Source organism: Oncorhynchus keta, chromosome 20 (genome assembly GCF_023373465.1).
Source record: "Oncorhynchus keta strain PuntledgeMale-10-30-2019 chromosome 20, Oket_V2, whole genome shotgun sequence".
Taxonomy (NCBI): domain Eukaryota; kingdom Metazoa; phylum Chordata; class Actinopteri; order Salmoniformes; family Salmonidae; genus Oncorhynchus; species Oncorhynchus keta.
Genome location: NC_068440.1, coordinates 1,916,363 through 1,943,482, shown reverse-complemented (window position 1 = coordinate 1,943,482; position 27,120 = coordinate 1,916,363). Strand labels below are relative to the sequence as shown.

Below are 27,120 nucleotides of genomic sequence, written 5' to 3'. Positions count from 1 at the left end.
GTGTATTCATTCTGCCGATTCTGTTGAAAACATTTCTTAAACGGAAGCAAATGGAACCGGGATAAACTTACCTGAATTCTTCCATTATAAATTATTGTTCACAACTATTGGACTAACGATTACACCCTAGATCAGCTAGATGCAGGCAAGAGTGGAATTGAATTAGTCATCGTCTGTCACGTTGGTATAAAGGGATCGGGAGACAGGCTCAGAAATGCGTAATAGGGTTTTTTATTGATCCAGACTTACCCAGAAAGACTCACAGCTGTAAACGCTGCCAAAGGGGATTCTAAACATGCATTGTGTAACGGGATTCTTCTGTTGAAGGAGAGGAGGACCAAAATACAGCGCGGTTGAAATTCATGTTTGTTTTTTAATAAGAAAACTATACATGAATAAACTACAAAAACCGTGTAAACCCAAACCAGTCCTGTGTGGCACAAACACTGACACAGGAGACAATCACCCACAAAACCCAACACCAAACAGGCTACCTAAATATGGTTCCCAATCAGAGACAATGACTAACACCTGCCTCTGATTGAGAACCATATCAGGCCCAAACACAGAAACAGACAAACAAGACATCCAACATAGAATGCCCACTCAGATCACACCCTGACCAAACAAAACATAGAACATACAAAGCAAACTATGGTCAGGGTGTGACACATTGACTCAGGGGTGTGCACACTAATTTATGTATTTCATTTTCAATACATTTGCAAAAATGTCTAAAAACATGTTTTCACTTTGTTATTACAGGGTATTTATTGTGTGAAGATGGGTGAGAGTTTTTTTTTTTCATCCATTTTGAATTCAGGCTGTAACACAATATGAAATAAGTCAACGGGTATGAATACTTTCTGAAGGCACTGTAGGTGCCTCACAAGGTGTCTGACGGCATGCAATGCCCCACGAGTATTGAGCAAAGCCTCGACAAGAATAACATAAAACACAAGAGATCTAATTCCTCCATGTAACACAAGGCTCTGATTTCCCGATGTCATTCGATTTGAACCCAAAGCCCCGCAGTTGAACTCTCCCGACAAAACACGTTCCAGGCTCTCTCTTCATTCACAGACTCGGCCCCCTCTGCCCTCTGCTTTGGAAGAAATCCACCTGAAAAAAAAGTGCCAGCAGTAATTCCATCGCTCATTATTCTTCATTACAGTGGAGAAAAGCACCCAGGGCCAGATCATATTGGCTGTTAACTAAAGTTTGGGAGACAATTAGCTCAGGTTGTTAAAATTAATCATTGTTACAGCTGGGATCTCCGAGGCTAGCAGAAGCTCTGCTTTTATGTTTTGTTTATTCAAGCGCTCCATGGATATCGATTGAAGGCTCGCTGTAAACAGGGGGATAAGGCATTCGACAATTGTTTGCCGGATTCACTCTCTCTGCACAGAGACGAGCAAATCCAATCGTTACTGAGATTAGAGCTGATGCACAGGGAAACACGGACCATCTCTACACTTTACCCCTTGATCATGATGAACTTGATGTGGTCGAAATCATGCAATCGTAACATTCTGTCTGTTCACAGAATTGGGAAAATAGTTCATCAATCGGCAGTTCAAATAATTGATCATGAACACCCCTTCTAGGAATCAGTGGGTTTTAAACCAAATATTTCATTTAATTAGTAGGTCTTTGAACGCCTTATATGACCGCAGTGGTCTTGGGCTGGATTGTTGTCATTCCATAGATGATTGACTGTAAACACCAGAGGCTGATTTGATCTGACAGGAAGAGCTATTATGCTAAACTAGGACAGTCTCCCTTTCCCAGTCTCTGGTTGCCTCCCAAATGGAACCTTTTCCCTATATAGTGCACTACTTTTGACCAGAGCCCTATAAAGTCGTACACTATAAAGGGAATAGGGTGCCATTTGGGACACAACCTCTGTGAAACAGACGCTCCAGCTGAATAAAACATACTAACACTTTGAAAAGGAAATGGAGACGACGTGGCTTCCATGAATTACCCCCCCCCCCAACATATTTGACATAGTTTGCATTTTGGGAGCTTCCCTGACGTGCAGCCGGACTCTAAATCCAGCCTCAATTAATTGTGCAAGTTTCTCCTCCCCCCTGTGGACAGCCCCTGAACAGCAGCAAGGGCTTAACGACCCAGTCAAGCAGCATGAAAACCATAGAAACATATCTGCTGTCTGCCCCCACCCCAAAAGAGAGTGCATTCCATCTTTTGTTTTTCTCTCCAGTCATGATAATGGGGTGCGCAACTCTTCCAAAGTGGAAGTAAAGATCCATATTTATAGTTTATTGCTTACACCTGAGTGACTGTTTATGGCTTGTGATTTTCATTAATCCTCTGCAGGATTGCGTCCGAGAGGAAGGACACCTGAGAGACATATGGTGGGTAATGAAGGTATGAATATCCAAACCAGAGACACACACGTCGTCCCCGGGACCGAGGTGAGGCCGCAGAGGGGTTTGGTAATACCCTGTATAATATCTGCACAGTTACTGAGAGCATCTGCTGTAGGAAGGGAAGGGGGAGAAGGAGGGAGGCTCATTTGGATGTGGATGTGCTTCTGGCGGTTATAAGGAATTCTATTATTGCTCCCAAAAAGCAAGTATCTATATGGTAATTTCCCCGTAATGTGTGTGCTGTGGGTAGATACATGATAATTCCAGTGTAATTAATGGTTCTTCTGGTGATCGCCTGATTAATGCATGTGCAGCCATTGAACACATGGATTTTGTCGCAAATATTTAATGGACATTGAGGTAAACATGCCCTCTTACAGCCATCTAGAGACCTTCCTATTAGAAAAACCACGGTTGCATCCCAAATGGCACCCTATTGCATATTTAGTGCACTACTTTTGACCAGAGCCCTATGGGTAGTGCATTACAAAAGGTAATAGGGTGCCATTTGGGATGCAGCCCACATACACAGCCCAGCCGACATGTATTCACATGTTGTCCCTCGGGTTCATATGTAAGTGGGGGAAGGACCAAAAAACAAAAGACCCCGAGCAAGGTCCTTTGTCTTTCCTTAAGTGCCGCATCATTCTCAATATCCTGGCAGTTTTTGTCCCCGTGGCCACACTCCTGCCGGCGTTATTAGCTCAGCTTAATAATGAACCCACCAGGCATCATCTTCATTAGGAAGGACGGAGGAGTGGGGGCCAGGGAGCCAGGCTGACCCTGCTACAATCTCTTCACTGGGGATCTGGCACCGGAATTTTAATAGGAGAGCAAAGCAGGCAGGTGGGTCAGTCCTGGAGACATGCTGTGCATGCCAATCTGGTCCCTGCATCCATGGCTCAGGAACAAACTGAAGGAGACAGGAAAGGTGCTGGTGGCAGGGGGATCAGGACAGCGATGCAGCATCCATTCAGGTGAGAAGGAGCATCGTTCGGTGACAAACAGCCCATGAGCCACGCTGGCTTCTCCATATTAATGAGGTTGGTAGAGCTGTGAGGATTCCTGTTAATTGCTTTTGCTGGATTGTCAGCTGGACTGCTATTGGTGTGAGCAAAAAAAATAAATGAAAGCAGTAAAGTTAGGTCTATAGTCTCATCTCGCCGTAGGCTCTTACAGACCTGATCCCATTCACTCTCCCTACCTACTTAAATGTTCTGCATCGGAGCCACGCTTTATTCCCCCCATTTTAGAATGTCCCTGCCCCAAACAGCGTAGGTGATTTGTTGTATATTTAAGGAAGTTTTCCGCGCCGCGGTAATTGCCACGGCGACCTTGATGCAGATAGGACAAAAGACATATCTGCTGTCAAGAATTTGCCATTAGTACCGCTAGAGAATTGCCACATTCTCTCACTGATCCCTGTAAGCATTTCTGATTCCGAGCATGTCCACTCATTCTGCAATACCCACTGCTCGTCTAAGAGAGAAAGATTTCTTATTCCCAAATATGTGTGCAAAAACACAAAACTTCAATAAAATGTTATGATCAAAGAACATATACAATTCCTAAAGCCCACTCCAAAACTGCTTCTCAGGGAAGGTTGAGAGGATAGTTGTAGATAACCCGAAATGCTCTTTGAGATCTAGAAACGAAGTCCCACACATCCGGGAGCTAGATAAGGTGGAAATATAATGGAAATATAACTAGAGGGTGGAAGTACAATATTGGAGGGGATGCAATCTCTTTCTCACTCTGATAGAGACTGATAGGTAACCAGGTGATGTCCTGGCACTATAGGCTCTTGACAATTATGTTTCTTCATCTCATGGTTGAGAAGACATTAGACCGACCCAATTCCCTGGTAGTCCTTATGATGGACATGCTTTGAATCTGGAAAGGCAGGTAAAGGTAGGAAAGAAATCGTAGAGTAGAAAATAATATACTGTAACATATATCAACTTTATTAGTCTGTGTATTGGTCGACCAAAAACCTCATCTAGATGTTAAATTTGACATTATGTTGAGTTTGGTTTCCCGTACCAAGCCAAGACTACAGCAACAAACCACATTGGCAAGTAACTGAATCAGAAGAATCATTCATCTGCCCCGACGTCAGCAAAACCAAACTTTGGTAAAAACATTCAGAGATAAATCCGCAGGCCTAACAATCGCAATGCACAAAACCAGAAGCAACATAAAAAAACTAATCTTCAATAACAGGTCAAAAGGCTGGTCTTTCACAGACCCGGGGTCGTATGCGTCAAGCATCTCAGCGTAGGAGTGCCAGTCTAGGATCAAGTCCCCCATGTCAATATAATCCTATTCCTTATGATCTAAAAGGCTACACTGAACCCTAGAACAGCACTCTCTAAGCTTTATGAATACGGCCCCGGATCCTATTAAAATCCATAAATACATCACTTCTAATCCTACACGCCGTGTCAGTCCAACAATCACAATCTGTTTTGTTGTGTGAGTGGAGGACAGCAAACCTAATGAAGAACCCTGCCAAGGCAGGTCTTAGCACTGCTCTCATTTCTTGCCTTGTCAGCTCTCCAAATTAAGAATGATGTTCTTCATTTTCCTGTCTGTTTATTTGCTGTACAATGGTTGAGTTAGTTTAGTACACATTGGCCTAACCTACACCACACCCCCATAACTCCAAGGCCATAAAACAACAACAGTTAAAGACACATAAAGTGACTGAACGTGAAAAGGAGGTTATAACCAGAAACACTTAAAGTGCAACATGTTCAAACTGAGAGGTAATATGCCAAGACCTTGCCTGACGACTCATTCCGTATTTAATTCAATCAATCACTCCATGCATCCGTCTGGACCGGTTATCCTAGAAGTCGTTTGTGCTGACGTCAAGATGAAGTGATTCACGATTCGTATAGGCTGACTCTGGTCCAACCCATCGGTTTCTGGGACCAATCATAACAGTTCAAATGTGTTTTTGCATTCGAGAAGTAGTCGGGGAGGAAGCTAAATCGAGACTCATCGTGGCACTGAAAAGCAAATGACAATGGGCGTGGCGTTTGGCCGGAGCGATGTGGATGGGTAGCCAGGCCATCCAAGATCCAGGGTTAGAGAGGCCCATAGGATATAGGCCAGTGAACCACCCAACAGTGAGAGGTTAAATACTCAAAAACATATGAACCATCTACAGCAGTGGTTCCCAAACGTTTTATAGTCCGGTACCCCTTCAAACGTTCAACCTCCGGCTGCGTACCCCCTCTAGCATCAGGGTCAGAATGTTGTTTTTTTGCCATCATTGTAAGCCTGCCACACACACACTATACGATACATTTATTAAACATAAGAATGAGTGTGAGTTTTTATCACAACCCGGCTCGTGGGAAGTGACAAAGAGCTCTCTCTAGGAACAGGGAACAGGGCACAATTAATAACATAATAATAATCAATAATTTTGCACTTTATTTAACCATCTTACATATAAAACCTTATTTGTTCATCAAAAATTGTGAATAACTCACCACAGGTTAATGAGAAGGGTGTGTTTGAAAGGATGCACATAACTCTGCAATGTTGGGTCGTATTGGAGAGAGTCTCAGTCTTAAATCATTTTCCACACACAGTCTGTGCCTGTATTTAGTTTTCATGCTAGTGAGGGCCGAGAATCCACTCTCATATTGGTACGTGGTTGCAAAGAGCATCAGTGTCTTAACCGTGGGATTTGCCAAGGCAGGATACTCTGAGGGCAGCCCTAAATAGAAATCTGGCAGTGGCTTCTGATTAAATAATATTTTTGCGGAACCGCTTGATGCAATTTCAATGAGGCTCTCTTGTTCAGATATTGGTTAGTGGACTGGAGGCAGAGCATGACAGGGATAATAAATCCAGTGGCATGTGTCATCCGTTCGGGAAAGTACCTGCGTAAATGCGCACCCAGCTCACTCAAGTGCTTTGCTATATCACATTTGACATTGTCCGTAAGCTTGAGTTCATTTGCACACAAAATATCATAGAATGGTGGAAAGACCTGTGTTAATGCAGACAGAGAAGACCTCCAACTTCTTAATCATAGCCTCAATTTTGTTCCGCACACTGAATATAGTTGTGGAGAATCCCTGAAGTCCAAGATTCAGATCATTCAGGCGAGAAAAAACATCACCCAGAGAGGCCAGTTGTGTGAGAAACTTGTCATCATGCAAGCGGTCAGACAAGTGAAAATTATGGTCGGTAATGAAAACGTTAAGATCGTCTCTCAATTCAAAAAAAGTTGTCAAAACTTTGCCCCTTGATAACCAGCGCACTACTGTATGTTGTCAAAGCGTTACATGGTCACAGCCCATATCATTGCATAATGCTGAAAATACACGAGAGTTCAGGGACATTGCTTAAACAAAGGTAACCATTTTTACTGTAGTGTCCAAAACGTATTTTAAGATGCCAGGCATTCCCTTGGCAGCAAGAGCCTCTCGGTAGATGCTGCAGTGTACCCAAGTGGCGTCGGGAGCAACTGCTTGCACGTTACCTCTCCACTATATGTCTCCCTGTCATGGCTTTTGCACCATCCGTACAGATACCAACATCTTGATGCCACAAAGCCATCCAGTACTTTAAAAATATAATATCATTTTCCAGTGGTTTCCAGAAGAGGATGTGTTCCTTAATTGACCCCCCATAAACATAACGGACATATACCACCACAGTGGTGTCTGTTGACTCATCCAGCTGTAACGCATAGAATTCACTGGCTTGTAAACGATGCGTCGTGAAACAGTGTTGTTGATGAAGGCATTGTATGTATTGTTACATCTTCTCCTGCCACGCCCTCTACTTCTCATCCTGTCTCCCTAACCAGCCGCCACTCCCCCAGTGCTCTCTCCCTCTCGCCGTGTGGGTGAATGTGATTGTGCGCAGATCCCCACAAGCTGCAACCTGTTCCATAATCAATACCTCTACAATACCCAGCCCTGCCACTTCCACACTGCCAGATCGTAGCCTCTGCTCAGTCAGTCTGTGTTTCAAGCTGTTTGTTCCTGCATAGATCTTGTTGTGATCTGTTGTGCCTGTTCTTCCCTAGCCTGGCGCTGCTTTTCTCTCCGCTACAGTTCTGTCCACTCTGACTCTGGTCCGTCTCCAGTCCTTCATCTCGTCAGTCATGCTTCCCTGCCCTGGACTCCCGCTATACTGCTTCCCTGGATTCCACTCCGGACCTGCTTACCCTGCCCCTACTTCCCTTGCCCCAGCCTCAGTTCCTGGTTCCCTGCTACCCGCCAAAGCTTCCCCTGGCCTGCACCGCATCTCCCCCCGGCTTTTCAATAAATACCTTAGTTACCTCCTCCCTGTCTCCTCATCTGAGTCTGCACTTGGGTTCACCTGCTCCGCCACAACTAACATGTATAGTTTTTGGGCCCTTCCCCCAGCATTGTCCCAGACATATCTGCGGCAGCATGAAGCATTAAGTCCTCCACAATTAGTATGGTTCTTGCCTGTCCTATCCACTCGGTAGCTCACCATATAAGACGCTTCTAGCCCCTTCTTATTAATGGTATCTGTTGCTTTTATACGTCTTACTACTTGAAAGTCATCTTAATTCTTGCTGAAAACAGTGTTTTATTTTTCAAATTGGCATGTTTCATCGAGTTGTGAGATACAACACACAGTGGCTGAGGAAAGGCACTAGTCCCAATATAAGTGAAAACCCAAATGTAGTTCTCATATAGGGATACTCAGAGTCGTCTTATACGTTGCGGCTACTCTGTTTATAATCTATGCATAGTCACTTTAACTCTACCGACATGTACATATTACCTCAATTACCTCGACTAACCGGTGCCCCCGCACATTGACTCTGTACCGGTACCCCCCTGTATATAGTCTAGCTATTGCTATTTAACTGCTGTATTTTTAAACTGCGTTTTTGAGAGGGGCTTGTAAAGTAAGCATTTCACTGTAAGTAAGCATACACCGACCTGTTATATTCGGCGCATGTGACTAACATTTGATTTGATACGTCTATGGACGTAAGAAGTACTTTTTTAACCATATATCAATTTTCAAGCAAACTGAATGAGCAGCAGCTACATTTGGCTACATACGGACCGTTAGTGGAATTCCCGCGAGAGACCAACGTTTAATGTGATTGGATGTTAATTATTTGACTAGGCTACCTGTATTTGACATTGTTGTTATTTCGCTGAACACTAGATTTAATTTGATTTTTGGCAGTGAAACGAGGCTCCTCAGGTGAGAAAACCTCACCCAAATGTATAGCCCTGTTGGTAAATCGAAAGGGACTGTTTGAAAACGTGAGTCACATTTTCATTTAGCGTAGCGCCGACAGCGCCTCAGTTTGGGAATAGCCGATCGACAATATCTTTATGTAATTACAGTATGGGACTGATTAATTCACATAAAGATGCTTTGAAACAACAAACAAACTTTGTAATTGTAAGTGGTCCATAGAAAATTGTAATCACATCAATATAGGATTAGCTAAGAGGAGCCTGGTGAGAATACATGCAGTGCTTTCAGAAAGAATTCAAACCCCTTGAATTTTTCCACATTTTGTTACGTTACAGCCTTATTCTAGAATTGATTCAATTGTTTTTTTCCTCATCAATCTACACACAATACCCCATAATGACAAAGCAGAAACATCTCAAGAATGATAAATGGAGACAGGATGCACCTGAGCTCAATTTCAAGTCTCATAGCAAAGGGTCTGAATACTTATGTAAATATGATATTTCTGTGTTATTGTTTTCTGCAAAAATGGCTAAAAACCTGTTTTTGCTTTGTCATTATGCGGTATTGTGTGTAGATTGATGATTTTTTTGTTATATTATCCATTTTAATGGAGGGTGTAACATAAAAAAATGTGGAGGAAGTCAAGGGGTCTGAATACTTTCCAAAGGCACAGTACATACTTAATGTCGAGGATATATCTGAGGTCAACATTACAAAACTCAGCATGTTTTTTTATATATGAATAAATCATGATATTTTTTACCAAACAGCATTAAGTAGGCCAGGGGAAGGGAGATAATTATGTCCTAATATCTAACGATATTGACCCGAGAAGTAAAACCTGTCATTGAATAAGCCTCAAGTCCTGGGGAAAGATGGCGTTTGAGGTGTGTGGGGCAGCTAGGGCCACCAGAGTCCCCTCAACACGGCCCATCACTCCTGGCCTGCGTCCCAAATGGCACCCTATTCCCTACATAGTGCACTACTTTTGACCAGACAATAGGGAATAGCGTGCCATTTGGGCAGTCCTGATGCAGAGAGATTACCCCGTCAGTCCGGCCTCCTCGTCCTGCCGAGGCCACGAGTTGGACACTAATCCCCCTTTGATGAGTCCAGCTTCAGAGGCAAAACGCTGACATTTCGCACTAAGGCCGTCTCCCTGTACTCCTGACACGCACAGAACCGGTGGGTGCTTCTTTCATCCCGACATTGGCGAGATGAGGGTCTGGTACACGGATGACTGGCAGATTAGTGTGCAGCTCACAGGGGACGATCATCCATCTGAGAGGTGGGACGAGTAGGACTCCTCATGGCCAAATGTTGTCCCGCCGTCAGCCCTTTTCCAATTCCTCATCCAGTGAAAAAAAGCAAAGCATTGCTGCTACAAAGGTCAAAATCCTAATGACCTAGTTTCTAAATTGAACTTGGTGGCTAGCATCAGTCATAGGTTCTAGTTGGTCCAGCTCAATCCATTTCCATTTGCATGAAATTCAATGCATTTTCCTTTTAAGTGAAGGGTGGGAAACATGTTACTTTTATGAACTAACTAGTCGAAATGTTGCCTTTTGCTTCTCTCCCCAGTATCTCGCAGCAGCAGAGACTTGTGATCTGATTTCAGAAGTAATAAAAATCCAACAGCTGGCCTACCGGACGGCTATTGATTTCCCCCAGCAGAAACGGATCTTGCATGATACGATAGCCCCAGTAATTCCCTAAATCCACTATTGATCGGTGGGTACAGTAAGAACTGTTAAGCAGCTCTGCCCTGGACGGCTAGGGTCAGTGTTTGCTGCTCACACCAGACAGACCAGGAGATTGGAGTCCACTGCAGTAATTTTCCTCCCAGCATGCAGTGGATGCCTGCCGCTGAGAGGAAAGTAGAGAAGAGGATTGACTGCAGAAGGTGCAATCAGCAGGATCCATCATCCAACTCCGAGCATCTTAATCTGGCCATTAGAGACGGAGAGCTCATCCATCTACCAGCACCAAACTGGAGATAGCTTTATCAAAAGGCCTCTTTCTGTGAAGCTGCTTGGGGGCTGAGGTTTATTTGACAAACTTGTCCCGTAGTGTGAATGTGTGAGTGAAGGGGGAAAAGGTGTTCACGCTCATCGCTGTGAAAATGGTGTACACGGAGATAGGTTGAATTTGTGTGGTGTATAAATGTATACAGTATATAGATACTTTGACTCCAAGTCAAGATATATATATATATTTGGTGCAGGTAGCGCTCGTTGGCTTCTGGTATTTTTCATATAGCTTGTTCTATAGCTTGTTCTATAGCTTGGTCTATAACATGTTTTATAGCTTGTTCTATAGCTTGTTCTATACCTTGTTCTATAGCTTGTTCTATACCTTGTTCTCCATCTTCTCTTCTAAATTAGTGAGCCAACATGTTTTCACCACTTTTATTTCCATGACTGATCAAATCTCATTTTGTCCTGCTCTCTTTTCTCTATGCAGCAGACATGTGCACTCTTAGAAAAAAAGGTTCCTTATAGAACTAAAAAGTGTTCCATCGCTTTCTTCATATATGGAACCCCTAAAAGTTATAGAACCCTTTTATAGGGTTCTTTGATCAGAACCCTAGAGGTTTTTCTCCACTGAAACAAAATGGTTCCATAAAGAACCTTGCATGGTGCCATTTATGAATGATGTCTACTACTATTAAATAGTCATATTGCTTGCTAAGAATATCATTTAATAAACAATTCAATCATGGACAAAAGAATACATGCATAGTATTTACAATTTATTGTCATTTTATGCAAACATAATTTGGAAATGTGCCCATGTCAACTCTGGCTGACATCTCTTCGTTTGAATGATGGCCCATGTCAACTCTGGCTGACATCTCTTTGTTTGAATGATGGCCCATGTCAACTCTGGCTGACATCTCTTTGTTTAAATGATGGCCCATGTCAACTCTGGCTGACATCTTTACAATAAAATACAATACAACTTTGTCCATTAGTTACAGCGAACCAAAAAAACATGCCTTCTGCTCTGTTTCTAAACCCCCAAACAGCAGACCTGGCACATACAGTTTGATGAGCACATATTGAAGCTGCAGTGCAGCGACCCTGGATGGAGATGTTTTGGGGTTAAAGACCTTGCTCAACGGCCCAACGGTAGGTGAACGTTTTGAGGATATGAACCCTGCAGCCCTCTACTTGTCAGATCAATTCCGTTCGTTTTTTCCAGAACCCGGCTGAGGATTCAAACTGGCCACAGATCCAACTCCTCTTTAGCCGCTGGGCTATCTACCGCCAGTACAGTATGGGTTGTTTGCCTGACTAGTTCCATAAAATAATAAGAGATTTGCAAAAACCTGAGTTAATCTGATAAAATGAAGACAAAATGCTATGCAGACAAATAAGTACTATAATGTGGAAGAACAACTTCCATGCAGTTGTTCTCAGCAGCAGCCGAAAGAAAGATGCTTCTGATAGTTCATTCATAAGAAATAATGTATACATACCTCCTCTCAGTCAGCAACAGTCTTCTAATGGCTTCATGAAACATAGTCCCATCAATCGACTCCACACTGAAATACTGAAAAACAAGATGCAATTACCTCATTTCCAATGTCAGGCTGGGTCTGTAGCTCTATTTGGCATATCCTATAACTAAAAAAAGTATTTCAAGGAGTCAGCTTGCTAGCTTGTAAAGTGGCAAACTAAAGTAGCCTAACCTTTTCTGTTTAGCTAGCTAAATTAGCTAGCCAGCTTACAAACATGCTCAAATTCTAATAAAGGTTCAACTTTATTTATCTAGCCTGTAGTTTATCATATGACTTTGGCTTCATATATTTGAATTCAATAATCAACTTTGCTTACCTTAAAGAGATGGAGGGAGAAATAGTGAGAAAGTAAAACATAGGGAGAATATACTATGAAACGGTTATGAGCTCTGTCTGTCATCGACAAATCCTCCATAACCTCGTGAGGCAATGTGCTTGATACTCTGCACTAACCAGACAAAGACCCATGATTTAAAAACGAATGCATAGCAGCAATCTAATAACCTGAGCAAATGAATGGGAGAATAAGTGATTGATGATTGAATATTCAAATAAACATTAGAGATACTATTTGACACTTCAGGCCATTGTAAGGTGTGGCACTGCCTCCCTCTGGCACTTTAAGGAAGCACACACCTTTGAGTTGATTATACCTATATTATATTACAGTGACCTTTACTGATGTCGTGACTTGACTTTAACATTCATCTGAAGACTGTTATGTATCTATTTAACTAATTATGTTTCATTTTTACCCGGTTAAATTAATCATGTAACAATGAATTCTTTAGGATACGGGGCACCACGAGAGCGGTTCTTTAAAGCGTTATCATCTCCTGAAATAAATTCTAAAAGGTCTTTACCAATCACCAGTGGTGGAAAAGTAGCCAACTGTCATACTTGAGTAAAAGTAAATATACCTTAAATAGAAAATGACTAAAGTAAAAATCACCCAGTAAAATTCTACTTGAGGAAAAGTCTAAAAGTATTTGGTTTAAAATATACTTAAGTATCAAAAATATATATATATTCAAATTCCTTATATTAAGCAAACCAGATGGCACCATTTTCTTTACGGAAAGCCAGGGGCACACCCCAACACTCAGACATCATTTACAAACAAAGCATGTGTGTTTAGTGAGTCCGCCAGATCAGAGACAGTAGGGATGACCAGGGATGTTCGGTTGATAAGTGCGTGAATTTGACTATTTTCCTGTCCTGCTAAGCATTCAAAATGTAATGAGTACTTTTGGGTGTCAAGGAAAATGTATGGAGTAAAAAGTACAATATTTTCTTAAGGAATGTAGTGAAGTAAAGTAAAAGTAGTCAAAAATATAAATAGCAAAGTAAAGTACAGATACCCCCAAAAACTACTTAAGTAATACTTAAGTATTTTTTCTTAAGTACTTTACACCACTGCCTATTACATCTATAAACAGTCAACATATTAATCATAACCTCATATCATATCATCATTCGGAACAGTCGTAACCTTGCATCTGCAAAAACCCAAGCCTTTCTTATGATTCAGTACTACACAAACTGGTTTAATTATTTATTTACTAGCTAATTAAATGGGAACACAGGATAAACATACACACTCTGCACCGGTTATTGACTGGAGACTTAATACGCATTCCTAGCGGAATGACAACAACAAGCTAGCCATCGCTTGTTAAGGCTATGCACAATACTGCCCCCTTTGGAGGAATTGCATGCCCATAGTAAACAGAAAAAAAATCTGTCCAAAATTGCTAATATATGCATATAATAATTATTATTGAATAGAAAACACTCTAAAGCTTCTAAAACCGTTCGAATTATGTCTGTATGTAAAGCAGAACTCACAGGGCAGCCATTCTCCAAAACTATCTCTCTCATCAGGAAAGTTGGGCCAACTTTGACGTCATCGCCCCCACCCTTCCCAACCAGCTATGGATCTGGGATCAGTTTCTACGTCTTCGGCGAGATGTCTTCTTTCAATAGGGCGTTTCATTGTGAAAATCCGGCGGTCTTTCACCCTTTGGAGGGCAAAAACCTTTGTTCCAGCAATCAGGACACAATGCCAGTTTGTCTGTTCGAGTTGAGAATTGTTTTGCACGTTTAGAACATCCTAAAGCTTGATTCTGCACTTAGTTTGTGTCACGCCTTGGTCTTAGTATTTTGTGTTTTCTTTATTTGTTTGGTCAGGCCAGGGTGTGACATGGGTTATTGTGGTGTGTTTTTTGTCTTGGGGTTTTGTGGGGTGTCTAATTAGGCTATGGCTGCCTGAGGCAGTTCTCAATCAGAGTCAGGTGATTATCGTTGTCTCTGATTGGGAGCCATATTTAGGCAGCCATATTCTGTGAGTGTTTCGTGGGTGATTGTTCCTGTCTCTGTGTTTGTTATCACAAGATAGGCTGTATAGGTTTTCACGTTTCGTTTGTTGTTTTTGTATTTAAGTTATTTCATGTATCGTTGTTTTTTTAATTAAAGAACATGAGTAACCACCATGCTGCATTTTGGTCCGACTCTCTTTCAACAGACGAACGCCGTTACAGTATCACCCACCACACCCGGACCGAGCGGCGTGGTAACAGGCAACAGCGATAGCAGAAGCAGCGAAAGGAGGAATGGACATGGGAAGACGTTTTGGATGGCAAGGGTTGTTACACTTGGGAGGAGATACTGGCTGGAAGAGATCGCCTCCCATGGGAACAGGTGGAGGCACTTAGGAGAGCAGAGGCAGCCGGAGAGAGGAGCCGACGTTACGAGGGAACACGGTTGGCAAGGAAACCCGAAAGTCAGCCCCAAAAATGTATTGGGGGGGGGCTCAGGGAGAGTGTGGCAGAGTCAGGGTTCAGACCTGAGCCAACTCCCCCTGTTTATCGTGAGGAGCAGCGATCACAGGACTTCTGGACTTGGGAGGAGATATTGGACAGAAAAGGACCCTGGGCACAGCCTGGTGAATATCGACGCCCCAAAGAAGAACTGGAGGTGACGAAAGCGGAGAGGCGCTGGTATGAAGAGGCAGCACTGCGACGCGGATGGAAGTCTGAGAGTCAGCCCCAAAAATGTATTGGGGGGGGGCTCACAGGGAGTATGGCTATGCCAGGTAGGAGACCTGCGCTAACTCCCTGTGCTTACCGGGGGGCTAGAGAGACCGGGCAGGCACCATGTTATGCTATGGAGCGCACGGTGTCTCCAGTGCGGGTGCATAGCCCGGTGCGGTTCATACCGGCTCTTCGTATTGGCCGGGCTAGAGTGGGCATCGAGCCAGGCAAGGTTGGGCAGGCTCGGTGCTCAAGAGCTCCAGTGCGCCTGCACGGTCCGGTCTATCCAGTGCCACCTCCACACACCAGTCCTCCGGTGGCAGCTCCCCGCACCAGGCTTCCTGTGCGTGTCCTCGGTCCAGTACCACCAGTTCCAGCACCATGCACCAGACCTTCAGTGCGCCTTGCCTGTTCAGCGCAGCCAGAGCCTACCTCCTCTCCATTGCCGTCGGAGTCTCCCACCTGTTTAGCGCTGCCGGAGCCTCCCGCCTGTTTAGCGCAGCCAGAGCTTTCCTCCTCTCCTGTGCTGCCGGAGTCTCCCGCCTGTTTAGCGCAGCCAGAGCTTTCCTCCTCTCCTGCACTGCCGGAGTCTCCCGCATGTTCAGCGCTGCCAGAGCCTTCCTCCTCCACAGCGCTGCTGAAGTCTCCTGCCTGTTCAGCGCAGCCAGAGCTGCCAGCCTGCATGGAGCAGCCTGAGCTGTCAGCCTGCAGGGAGCAGCCAGAGCTGCCAGTCTGCATAGAGCAGCCAGAGCTGTCAGTCTGCATAGAGCAGTCAGAGCTGTCAGTCTGCATGGAGCAGCCAGAGCTGTCAGTCTGCATGGAGCAGCCAGAGTTGCCAGTCTGTATGGAGCAGCCAGAGCAGCTAGATCCGCCAGTCAGCCAGATTCTTCCAGATCTGCCAGTCAGCCAGACTCTTCCAGATCTGCCAGTCAACCAGACTCTTCCAGATCTGCCAGTCAACCAGACTCTTCCAGATCTGCCAGTCAACCAGACTCTTCCAGATCTGCCAGTCAACCAGACTCTTCCAGATCTGCCAGTCAACCAGACTCTTCCAGATCTGCCAGTCAACCAGTCTCTTCCAGATCCGCCAGCCAGCCAGGATCTGCCGGAGCCAACTACCTGCCTGAGCTTCCTCTCAGTGCTGAGCTTCCTCTCAGTGCTGAGCTTCCTCTCAGTGCTGGGATTCCCCTCAGTGCTGGGCTTTCCCTCAGTGCTGGGCTTTCCCTCAGTGCTGGGCTTCCCCTCAGTCCCGAGCTGCCCCTCAGTTCCGAGCTGCCCCTCTGTCCCGAGCTTCCCCTCAGTCCCGAGCTACCCCTCAGTCCCGAGCTGCTCCTCAGTCCAGTGGGGTTCTGGTTGAAGACTACTAGGCCATGGTCGGCGGCGAGGGTGGACTATCCCAGGACGCGAGGGGGAGGAACGAAGACATTTATGGAGTGGGGTCCACGTCCCGAGCCGGAGCCGCCACCATGGACAGACGCCCACCCGGACCCTCCCTATGGTTTTGAGGTGCGTCCGGGAGTCCGCACGTTAGGGGGGTTCTGTCACGCCTTGGTCTTAGTATTTTGTGTTTTCTTTATTTATTTGGTCAGGCCAGGGTGTGACATGGGTTATTGTGGTGTGTTTTTGTCTTGGGGTTTTGTGGGGTGTCTAATTAGTCTATGGATTTCTGTAACGTGAAAAATAAATGTGACAAAGCGATTGCATTAAGAAGCAGTGTATCTTTCTAACTATATGTAGAACATGTTTATTTAGTCAACGTTTATGATGTGTATTGCTGTTATCTGGAGTTATCTGGTGGAGTTATCATCATTTCTCCGGACATTTTAGTAGCATTTTTTGAACATGGCGTCAATGTAAACAGAGATTTATGGATATAAATGGCATATTATTGAAAAAAACATAAATGTACTGTGTAACATGTCCTATTACTGTCATCTGATGAAGATTTTCAAAAGGTTAGTGAATTATTTTTATTTTAATCCTGCGTTTGTGATTGCATCTTTTGTTCTACAAAATGGCTATTTAAATTATGTGTCTTTGGTGGTGGTTTGACATAAATATGTGCTATGTTTTCGCCGAAAAACATTTTAGTAATCTGACTTGCTGGGTAGATGAACAAGGTGTTTATCTTTCATTTGAGCTATTGGACTTGTTAATGTGTGGAGGTTAAATATTTCTAAGAATATTTTTGCATTCTGTGTGCCATCTTTTGAGTTGAGCGTGGGGGGGGCCCTAGGGGAACGTGGTAGCGTGAACAAGTTAACCTGTCTGGGAACGGGCGGAACCGCTCTCCAACAGCCAGTGAAATTGTAAATCTCATAAATCAAATTTCTCAAACATACAAGTATTAGGCACCATTTTAATCCTGATTTCAAAAAGGCTTTACAGCGAAAGCTCCACAAACAATTATGTCAAGTCACCACCAAGTCACAGAAAAACACAGCCATTTTTCCAGCCAAAGAGAGGAGTCACAAAAAGCAGAAATATAGATAAAATGAATCACTAACCTTTGATGATCTCCAACAGATGACACTCACAGGACTTCATGTTACACAATACGTGTATGTTTCGTTCGATAAAGTGCATATTTATATCCAAAAAATCTCATTTTACATTAGCGTGTTATGTTCAGTAGTTCCACAACATGCGGTGATTTAGCAGAGAGCCACATCAATTCACAGAAATATTCATCATTAACATTGATAATAGATACAACTATTAAACATGGAATTTTAGATAAACTTCTCCTTAATGCAACCGCTGTGTCAGATTTTTTTTTTTTACTTTACGGAAAAAGCATTCCATGCAATAATCTGAGTACGGCGCTCAGAGCCCAAAACAGCCAATTAAATATCAGCCATGTTGTGTAGTCAACATTAGTCATTATAGCATTATAAACATTCACTTACCTTTGATGATCTTCATCAGAATGCACTCCCAGGAATCCCAGTTCCAATCCCAGTTGTTTGATTTGTTCGATAAAGTTCATAATTTATGTCCATATACCTCCTTTTGTTAGGGCGTTTGGTAATCAAATCCAAACGCGCGTGCAAGTCCAGCAGAAAGGTCGGACGAAAAGTCCAAAAAGTTATATTACTGGTCGTAGAAACATATCAAACGAAGAGTATAGAATCAATCTTTAGGATGTTTAACATAAATCTTCAATAATGTCCCAACCGGAGAATTCCTTTGTCTGTAGAAAAGCAAAGGAATGCGAGGTAACTTTCACATGACCGCGTGTCACGAGCTCGTGGCTGCTGGCAGACGTCTGACTCATTCCCCTCTCATTCAGCCCCCTTCAAAGTAGAAGCCTGAAACAATGTTCTAAAGACTATTGACATCTAGTGGAAGCCTTAGGAAGTGCAAGATGACCAATATCCCACTGTAGCTTCAATGGGGGCTGAGTTGAAAAACGACCAACCTCAGATTTACCACTTCCTAGTGGGTTTTTTTCTCAGGTTTTTGCCTGCCATATGAGTTTTGTTACACTGACAGACATCATTCAAACAGTTTTAGAAACTTCAGAGTGGTTTCTATCCAATACTACGAATAATATGCATATATTAGCATATGGGACTGAGTAGCAGGCAGTTTACTCTGGGCACACATTTCATCCAAAAGTGAAAATGCTGCCCCTTATCCCAATGAAGTTAAAAGCAGAGATGGAGAGGGACAGAGACACTTAACATTGGTATATTCAGCAACTACTTTCACCTACAGTAACCATACATTTTGCACACAAACCACCACCCACTTTGAGTAAGAAATCATGAATGTATTTACGTGAAATGCCTGAGTTCACCGGGGATCTCTTGGTGAACATGGCAGCCTTTGAAAGGGGGTAGGGCCTTTTTGCGGCACGCTTGTCTCTGATTGTCCGAAATGGTTCCAACAACTCTTCTACTGTTGTCCTTCTTTGCAGTTGTCTGGTATTTGGTGACTTGTCGTGTAGTCTTGAACAGAACAACAGAGTTGATTTTCCTTCCATTCGCTCTTGAAGATGCTTCTTTGAAGATAGGCTAGCCAGCCGTATCGATGGTTCCCCAGTTCGGTGATGAGAGTAGCGTAATAAGATGGTTTGAGTAGAGTAACAGGATGGGCCTACTTAAATTCCCTTTCTAAGATACTTTACTTAGGACAGCTAATCAGCCGTACCAGTGATTGTCCACCTCGTGTTGAGATTCAAAGTTCAAACCATTTTAAAAGTGCAGCTGCTGATTCACGCTTTTTCTGGTCTAATGTGTTTTTTCCTTTATACCTTTTGCCCCTAACTCTGGGGCGGTGACTACTCACTGTGCAAAGTTATATAAAACAATTATCTCTTATAGCTTATCTAGTCACACCCCTCTCTTAACCTGTTGAGTGTCGGGGGCAGTACTTTGATGTTTGGATGAAAAACGTACCCAAATGAAACTGCCTATTTCTCAGGCCCAGAAGCTATAATATGCATATAATTGTCGTATTAGGATAGAAAACACTCTAAAGTTTCCAAAACTGTCCAAATATTGTCTGTGCGTATAACAGAACTGATATTGCAGACAAAAACCTGAGGAAAATCCAACAAGGAAGTGCTTCTTATCTTGAAAACTCCCTGTTCCATTGCATGCCGTCCCTCCATTTAAAGGGATATCAACCAGATTCCTTTCCCTGTGGCTTCCACATGGTGTGAACAGCCTTTAGACATAGTTTCAGCCTTTTATTCTGAAAAATTAGTGAGAACGATCACATCGCGTCAGTGGATGGCTGGGTGCCAGCAGAGTTTTGCATGCGCCAACAGCTTGGAGCAGACATTTTCTCTCTCTCGCCTATTGAAAAAGCTACGGTCCGGTTGAAATATTATCGATTATTTATTGTAAAAACAACCTGAGGATTGATTATAAAAAACGTTTGACATGTTTCTATGAACTTTTTCGTCTGCCCCGTCGTGACCGCTCGAGCCTATAGATTACTGAACAAAACGCGCCAACCAAATGTAGGTTTTTGGATATAAAAATAATCTTTATCGGGAAAAAAAAGGAACATTTATTGTGTAACTGGGAGTCTCGTGCAAAAATCTGAAGATCATCAAAGCGATTCATTTTATTGCTTTTCTGACTTTCGTGACCAATCTACTTTGCTGCTAGCTGTTTGTAATGTTTTGTCTGCTGAGAGAGATGTCCTCACGAACGCTTGGTTTGCTTTTGCTGTAGATCTTTTTTTAAATCCGACACGCCAGGTGGATTAACAACAACCTAAGCTGTGTTTTGCTATATTGCACTTGTGATTCCATGAAAAATAATTTGGGGGGTAATTTAATTTGAATTTGGCGCTCTGCAATTCAGCGGATGTTGACGAAAATGATCCCGCTAACGTGATGGGTGCGCCAAGAAGTCTCTTAACAAAACACTTTCATAATTTTCATATTACATGCACAACACATAGTATGGAAACTTCATATATGTAGTGGGTATGCTTTCCAAGTTACAGTATTTCATTTATAACATTTTCATTGACATCACAAAATAACAAACAAAATTATATTAGTGTTTAATAGATCGCCTCTGACCATTCCCCACATTCTATATTGTTTCCGTTAGTTACTTTTGAACGTGTTAAGAGTTTCAACGGGAAAAAGGTCTGTTGAGACAAAGCACATTCCTTTAGTGCATTTGGAGATAGAGAGCCTGAATTCTCACCCTTGATTTACAACAGGACGTGAGTTGTTAATCCCCACTAGTTCTTTCCTCCTACGGGTAAGAGGGGGTCTGATTGAAGTTATTCCTTCCAAACCTGATCTGACCTATTTGGATTCTCGTAGACAGTCATGACACTGAGTGTACCAATTCATATGATACCTATGATACGCTTAGTGGTCATTTACATGAGCAGCAATAGTGCATCAAGAACACAAGTAAGAGATAAACTAGAGGACGTATGGTATTATTACAAGAGCGAGGTGGGAGACACACTCACACATTTCTGAGAACAGTGGAATAAATTGTGCACGCTGATCTATGTGCCATTGACGTAATTGTGAGAAAAGGAAACCTCTTGACTGTTTATCAGCTTAAGATCAATAGGAGACACAGCTCCTTCACAGAACATTCATTTACTGGCTTGTAAGTCCTGTGAGTTAAGGGAGGAAATCTAATGTTACAAAAACTGGTGTTAAAGATAAACCAGTTGAGCACAATGAAATCATTCTAAAGCTGGCTTTGTTGCTGTATATCATCAGCAGTGCCTTGTCTTTCCCTATCCGCTGCCTGAATATATTACATAACCGCAGCTATGGTGCCCTGACAAAACACCATTCTCTCCCTCCTTAGACAATGTAGAGGAGGCTCTTGCTTGCTACAGACACTATGGAGACTATTGATCTCTATAAGGAGACGTGGCCCTGAAGCTAGCTGCTGGGGAGGGAGGTGGTTGTCATGGTTACCTGATGCAACAGCAGAGTGCCGGACCATCTGCCACGTAAAGGAGAAACCGGTGCCTCGCAGGGGCCCGTTTGCTGCAATTACAGAAAATTCCATCCAGTCAACAAGCCTACAGAGGTGTGTGTGTGTGTCCACTCATCCTGCACCCTTGAGCCACCACTACGATGGGTCAGAAGTAGACACTTTTTTGCTGACCAACCAACACATCAGTGACAGGTAAACCAGCACATTCACACATCTGCACACACATGGTCAGCATTCAGGGAAAGCATACTTCTGTTGACCAAACTCTTCCTAATTCACCATCTAAACCTCTCACATTTTGACTTTACTATTTCTCTCAAGCACACATGGACACAAATGCACTTGCAAACATGGTCCAAAATGTGGTTGAAACATCATGGTTCTCAGACCATGCAGTAATTGTGTTACATGTCAGAGCTTCCTCCAATTTTCATGAAGTCAACTTCTCAGTATGAAGGATTTACTTACTTTCCTCCAAATCTCTGTGCACTGCTACAGGAGCACAGAGGCCAAAAAGTAGCCCGTGATTTAAGGCTTCTTGGATTTCTGTTCTGTCTGCAAACGTCTTTCTTTTCTTAAAGCATCAGCACATAGTGAGACTGAGTGGACCAGACTGAGTGGAGACAAGAATCAGACTGGGCACATGTTCCATCCCCATGGGGACCGTTACCAAGGGCAACAAAGCAACAGCTTAGGACATGTCTGGGCATCACCAAGGGCCTGACTGTGCAGTTTGGTTTGGGATACTTCTCAAATTAGATACATCTCCCTATTTCCTATGTAGTATACTAATTTTGAGCAGAGCCCTATGGGCCCTGGTCATAAGTAGTGATATTACTTTTGTACTCATTTCTATGAGCTCTTGTCAAAAGTATTGAAATATAAAGGGAATATGATGCCATTTGGGAAGCAGCCTTGGTGTGTAACTGGTCAGGCTGCCATACTGCATAGGCTAGCTACTGCTATACTTTTCTTAAAAGAGCCACAAAAAGCAATTAAGAGTCAAATGCAGTTTAAATATCTCAGTGACCCAATTAAAATTGAGGCCCTGCAGATATCTGCTGGTTTCTAACGTGCTCAAATTAAGATCGTTAGTTAGACGGTGCCACAGCCCTGCATATATCCCTGATGTCCCAAATAGCACCGTATTCCCTACATAAGAGCACGACTTTTGACCAAAGTCCTATGGGCCCGGGTCAAAAGTAGTGCACTATATAGGGAATAGGGTGCCATTTGGGATGTAAACCCTGACTGACTGACTGACTACCAGTGAAAGCATCCACCTCTTTAGTTTCTTCCTTGGGGCAGTGAGCTTCGGTTGGCCAATAGAAAATAAATGTGTATTTGGAGTTATTATCGCTCTCTAATTTACCGTAATGAAACCATGAGCCAGCGCGGGCGGAATGAGCCTTTTTAATTTGTGCGTCGGACGCAGGGCTGCATATTAAGGACCTAATTTGCATAAATCATGTCACTCCACTCGGGATTCCAATTAAACCCTTGATTAATTGCTCGGCTGACCCGTTAAATAGAATCCTTTAAGTGGTTCAACAGGGGCTCTAACAGCGCTAGTGTTGACTCACACACACACACGTAACTAAACTCACACACTCTCCCTTTTTGCTGGGTAATCGGCAATGTGATTCATCATTGGGACTTGCAGCCACTCGTTTTTTAAATGTATATGTCCTCCTAGACCGGATGCTGCTGTCTGGAGTGCCAGTGAACACTCCCTATGTGCAAACCCAATCGATGGCATCCCTCTAAGGAATAATGACGTCTAATTAATTATGATGCCCATCAGTTCAGAAGTGGAGAACTTTTCAAACGAGTTATCCATTAAAAAAAATTACATTTAAAAAAATGTATTTCCTGTTTGTTATAGGTGGCATATGATTGGCATGGTTGGCATTTGGAACATATGGAGCAATACTAAAGAAGTAATTAAAATGTAGCAAAAGTGACACACAGTCAGACTTATAGTGGCAAGAAAAAGTATGTGAACCCTTCGGAAATACCTGGATTCCTGCATAAATTGGTCATAACATTTGATCTGATCTTCATCTAAGTCACAACAATAGACAAACACAGTCTGATTTAAACTAATAACACACAAACAATTATACGTTTTCATGTCTTTATTGAACACACCGTGTAAACATTCACAGTGCAGGGTGAAAAAAGTACTTGAACCCTTGGATTTAATAACTGGTTGACCCTACTTTGGCAGCAATAACCTCAACCAAACGTTTTCTGTAGTTGCGGATCAGACCTGTACAATGGTCAGCAGGAATTTTGGACCTTTCCTCTTTACAAAACTGTTTCAGTTCAGCAATATCCTTGGGATGTCTGGTGTGAACTGCTCTCTTGAGGTCATGCCACAGCATCTCAATCGGGCTGAGGTCAGGACTGGGCCAGGACTGGGCCAGGACTGGGCCACTCCAGAAGGTGCATTATCTTCTGTTGAAGCCATTCTGTTGTTGATTTACTTCTGTGTTTTGGGTCGTTGTTCTGTTGCGTCACACAACTTCTGTTGAGACTAATATAATAGACTAACATTCTCCTGCAAAATGTCTTGATAAATTTGGGAATTTGATTTTCCGTCGGTGATAGCAAGCTGTCCAGCCCTGAGGCAGCAAAGCAGCCCCAAACCATGATGCTCCCTCCACCATACTTTATAGTTGGGATGAGGTTTTGATGCTGGTGTGCTGTGCCTTTTTTTCTCCACACATAGTGTTGTGTGTTCCTTCCAAACAACTAAACTGTAGTTTCATCTGTCCATAGAATATTTTGCCAGTAGCGCTGTGGAACATCTAGGTGCACTTTTGCGAACTTCAGATGTGCAGGAATGTTTTTTTTGACAGCAGTGGCTTCTTCCCCTTTGTCCTCCCATGAACACCATTCTTGATTAGTGTTTTGCATATCGTAGACTCGTCAACAGAGATGTTAGCATGTTCCAGAGATTTCTGTAGGTCTTTAGCTGACACTCTAGGATTTGTCTTCACCTCATTGAACATTCTGCGCTGTACTCTTTCAGTCATCTTCGCAGGACAGTCACTCCTAGGGAGAGTAGCAACAGTGCTGAACTTTTTTCATTTATAGACAATTTGTCTTACCGTGGACTGATGAACATCAAGGCTTTGAGAGACACTTTTTGTCATCCTTTCCAGCTTTATGCAAGTCAACAATTCTTAATCTTAGGTCTTCTGATATCTCTTTTGTTCAAGGCATGGTTCACATCAGGCAATGCTTCTTGTGAATAGCAAACTCAAATTTTGTGAGTGTTTTTTATAGGGCAAGGCAGCTCAAACCAACATCTCCAATCTCATCTCATTGATTCGACTCCAGGTTAGCTGACTTCTGACTACAATTAGCTTTTGGATAAGTCATTAGCCTAGGGGTTCACGTACTTTTTCAAACTTACACTGTGAATGTTTAAATGATGTATTCAATATAGACAAGAAAAATACAATCATTTGTGTGTTAATTGTTTAAGCACACTATGTTTGTCTATTGTTGTGACTTCGATGAAGATCAGTTCAAATTGGATGACCAATTTATGCAGAAATCCAGGGAATTCAAATGGGTTCACATACTTTTTCTTGCCACTGTATATTATAATGCACATTGAAATAATTAGGCTAGTCAAAATCAGACCATCAAAATCCAATCATGGGTCTGCTCCAGCCAAAGAACCCCCTGCAGCCTGTGGTAGAGACGTAAATACCAATAAGAAGACTGCCTCAATCATATAAGGCTTTCTAATGCTGGGGTAGCTAAGGACAACCTCAGATGCAGGTGGTGTTAACTGACCAGCAGCCACTAATCTGACCCTCAGCCTTCGCTACCGTCACACACATACAGTGCATTCGAGAAAGTATTCAGACCCCGTAACTGTTGACGTTTTGTTTTATTCTAAAATGGATCAAATAGTTGTTTTTCCCTCAATCTTCACACAATAACCCATGATGAAAAAGCAAAAACAGGTTTTTAGATTTTTTTCCTAATTTATAAAAACAAAAATGAAATATTACATTTACTCAGTACTTTTTTGGTGTGTGTTGAAGCACCTTTGGCAGTGATTACAGCCTCAACTCTTCTTGGGTATGACGCTACAAGCTTGGCACATCTGTATTTGGGGAGTTTCTCACACTCATCTCTGCAGATCCTCTCAAGATCTGTCAGTTGGACGGGTAGCGTAGTTGCACAGCTATTTTCAGTTCTCTCCAGAGATGTTTGATCGGGTTCATGTCCTGGCCAATTGGCTGGGCCAATTCAGGACATTCAGAGACTTGTCCCAAAGCCACTGCTGCATTGTCTTGGCTCTGTGATTAGGGTCGTTGTTCTGTTGGAAGGTTAACCTTTGCCCCAGTCTGAGGTCCTGGGCGCTCTGGAGCAGGTTTTTTATCAAGGATCTCTTTGTACATTGCATCATTCATCTTTCCCTTGATCCTGACTAGTCTCCCAGTCAGACCAGAGAATCTTGTTTCTCATGGTCTGAGAGTCCTTTAAGTGCCTTTTGGCAAACTCCAAGCAGGCTGTCATGTATTTTCCTGAGGAGTGGATCTGTCTGGCCACTCTACCATAAAGGCCTGATTGGTGAAGTGCTGCAGAGATGGTTGTCCTTCTGGAGGGTTCTCCAATCTCCACAGAGGAACTCTGGAGCTTTGTCAGAGTGACCAGTGGGTTCTTGGTCACCTCCCTGACCAAGGCCCTTCTCCCCTGATTGCTCAGTTAGGCATTGCAGCCAGCTCTAGGAAGAGTATTGGCGGTTCCAAACTTCCTCCATTTTAGAATGATGGAGGCCATTGTGTTCTTGGGGACCATCAATGCTGCAGACATGTTTTGGAACCCCCTTCCCCAGTGTTCCGCGACACAATCCTGTCTCGGAGCTCTACGGTCAATTCCTTTTACCTCATGGCTTGGTTGTTGCACTGACATGCGCTGTCAGCTGTGGGACCTTACAGTTGAAGTCAGAAGTTTACAAACACTTAAGCTGTAGTCATTAAAACTCATTTTTCAACCACTCCCCCAATTTCTTGTTAACAAACTATAGTTTTGGCAAGTCAGTTAGGACATCTACTTTGTGCATGACACAAGTAATTGTTCCAACAATTGTATATAGACAGATTATTTCACTTATAATTCACTGTATCACAATCCTAGTGGGTCAGAAGTTACATACACTAAGTTGACTGTGCCTTTAAACAGCTTGGAAAATTCCTGAAATGATGTCATGGCTTTCAAAGCTTCTGAAAGGCTAATTGACATCATTTCAGTCAATGGGATGTGTACCTGTGGATGTATTTCAAGGCCTACCTTCAAACTCGCTTGACATCATGGAAAAATCCAAAGAAATCAGCCAAGACATCAGAAAAAAACTGTAGACCTCCACTAGTCTGGTTCATCCTTGGGAGCAATTTCCAAACACCTGAAGGTACCACGTTCATCTGTACAAAACAATAGTACACATGAATAAACACCATGGGACCACGCAGCTGTCATAC

The 27,120-nt window shown here is 43.1% G+C and overlaps 1 protein-coding gene and 1 long non-coding RNA gene across 3 annotated transcripts in view; both read right to left on the bottom strand.

Moving 5' to 3' along the window:
• Nucleotides 1-27,120, bottom strand: part of LOC118399138 (RNA-binding motif, single-stranded-interacting protein 3-like) — a 391,803-nt gene that overhangs the window by 333,458 nt on the left and 31,225 nt on the right. The gene's annotated exons all lie outside the window — the stretch shown is intronic.
• On the bottom strand, nt 214-21,766 carry LOC118399137 (uncharacterized). The gene is made up of 3 exons (XR_004828773.2): nt 21,592-21,766; nt 12,100-12,173; nt 214-1,122 (listed from the first exon to the last, which is right to left on the bottom strand). It is a non-coding gene; the product is annotated as an uncharacterized LOC118399137 (long non-coding RNA).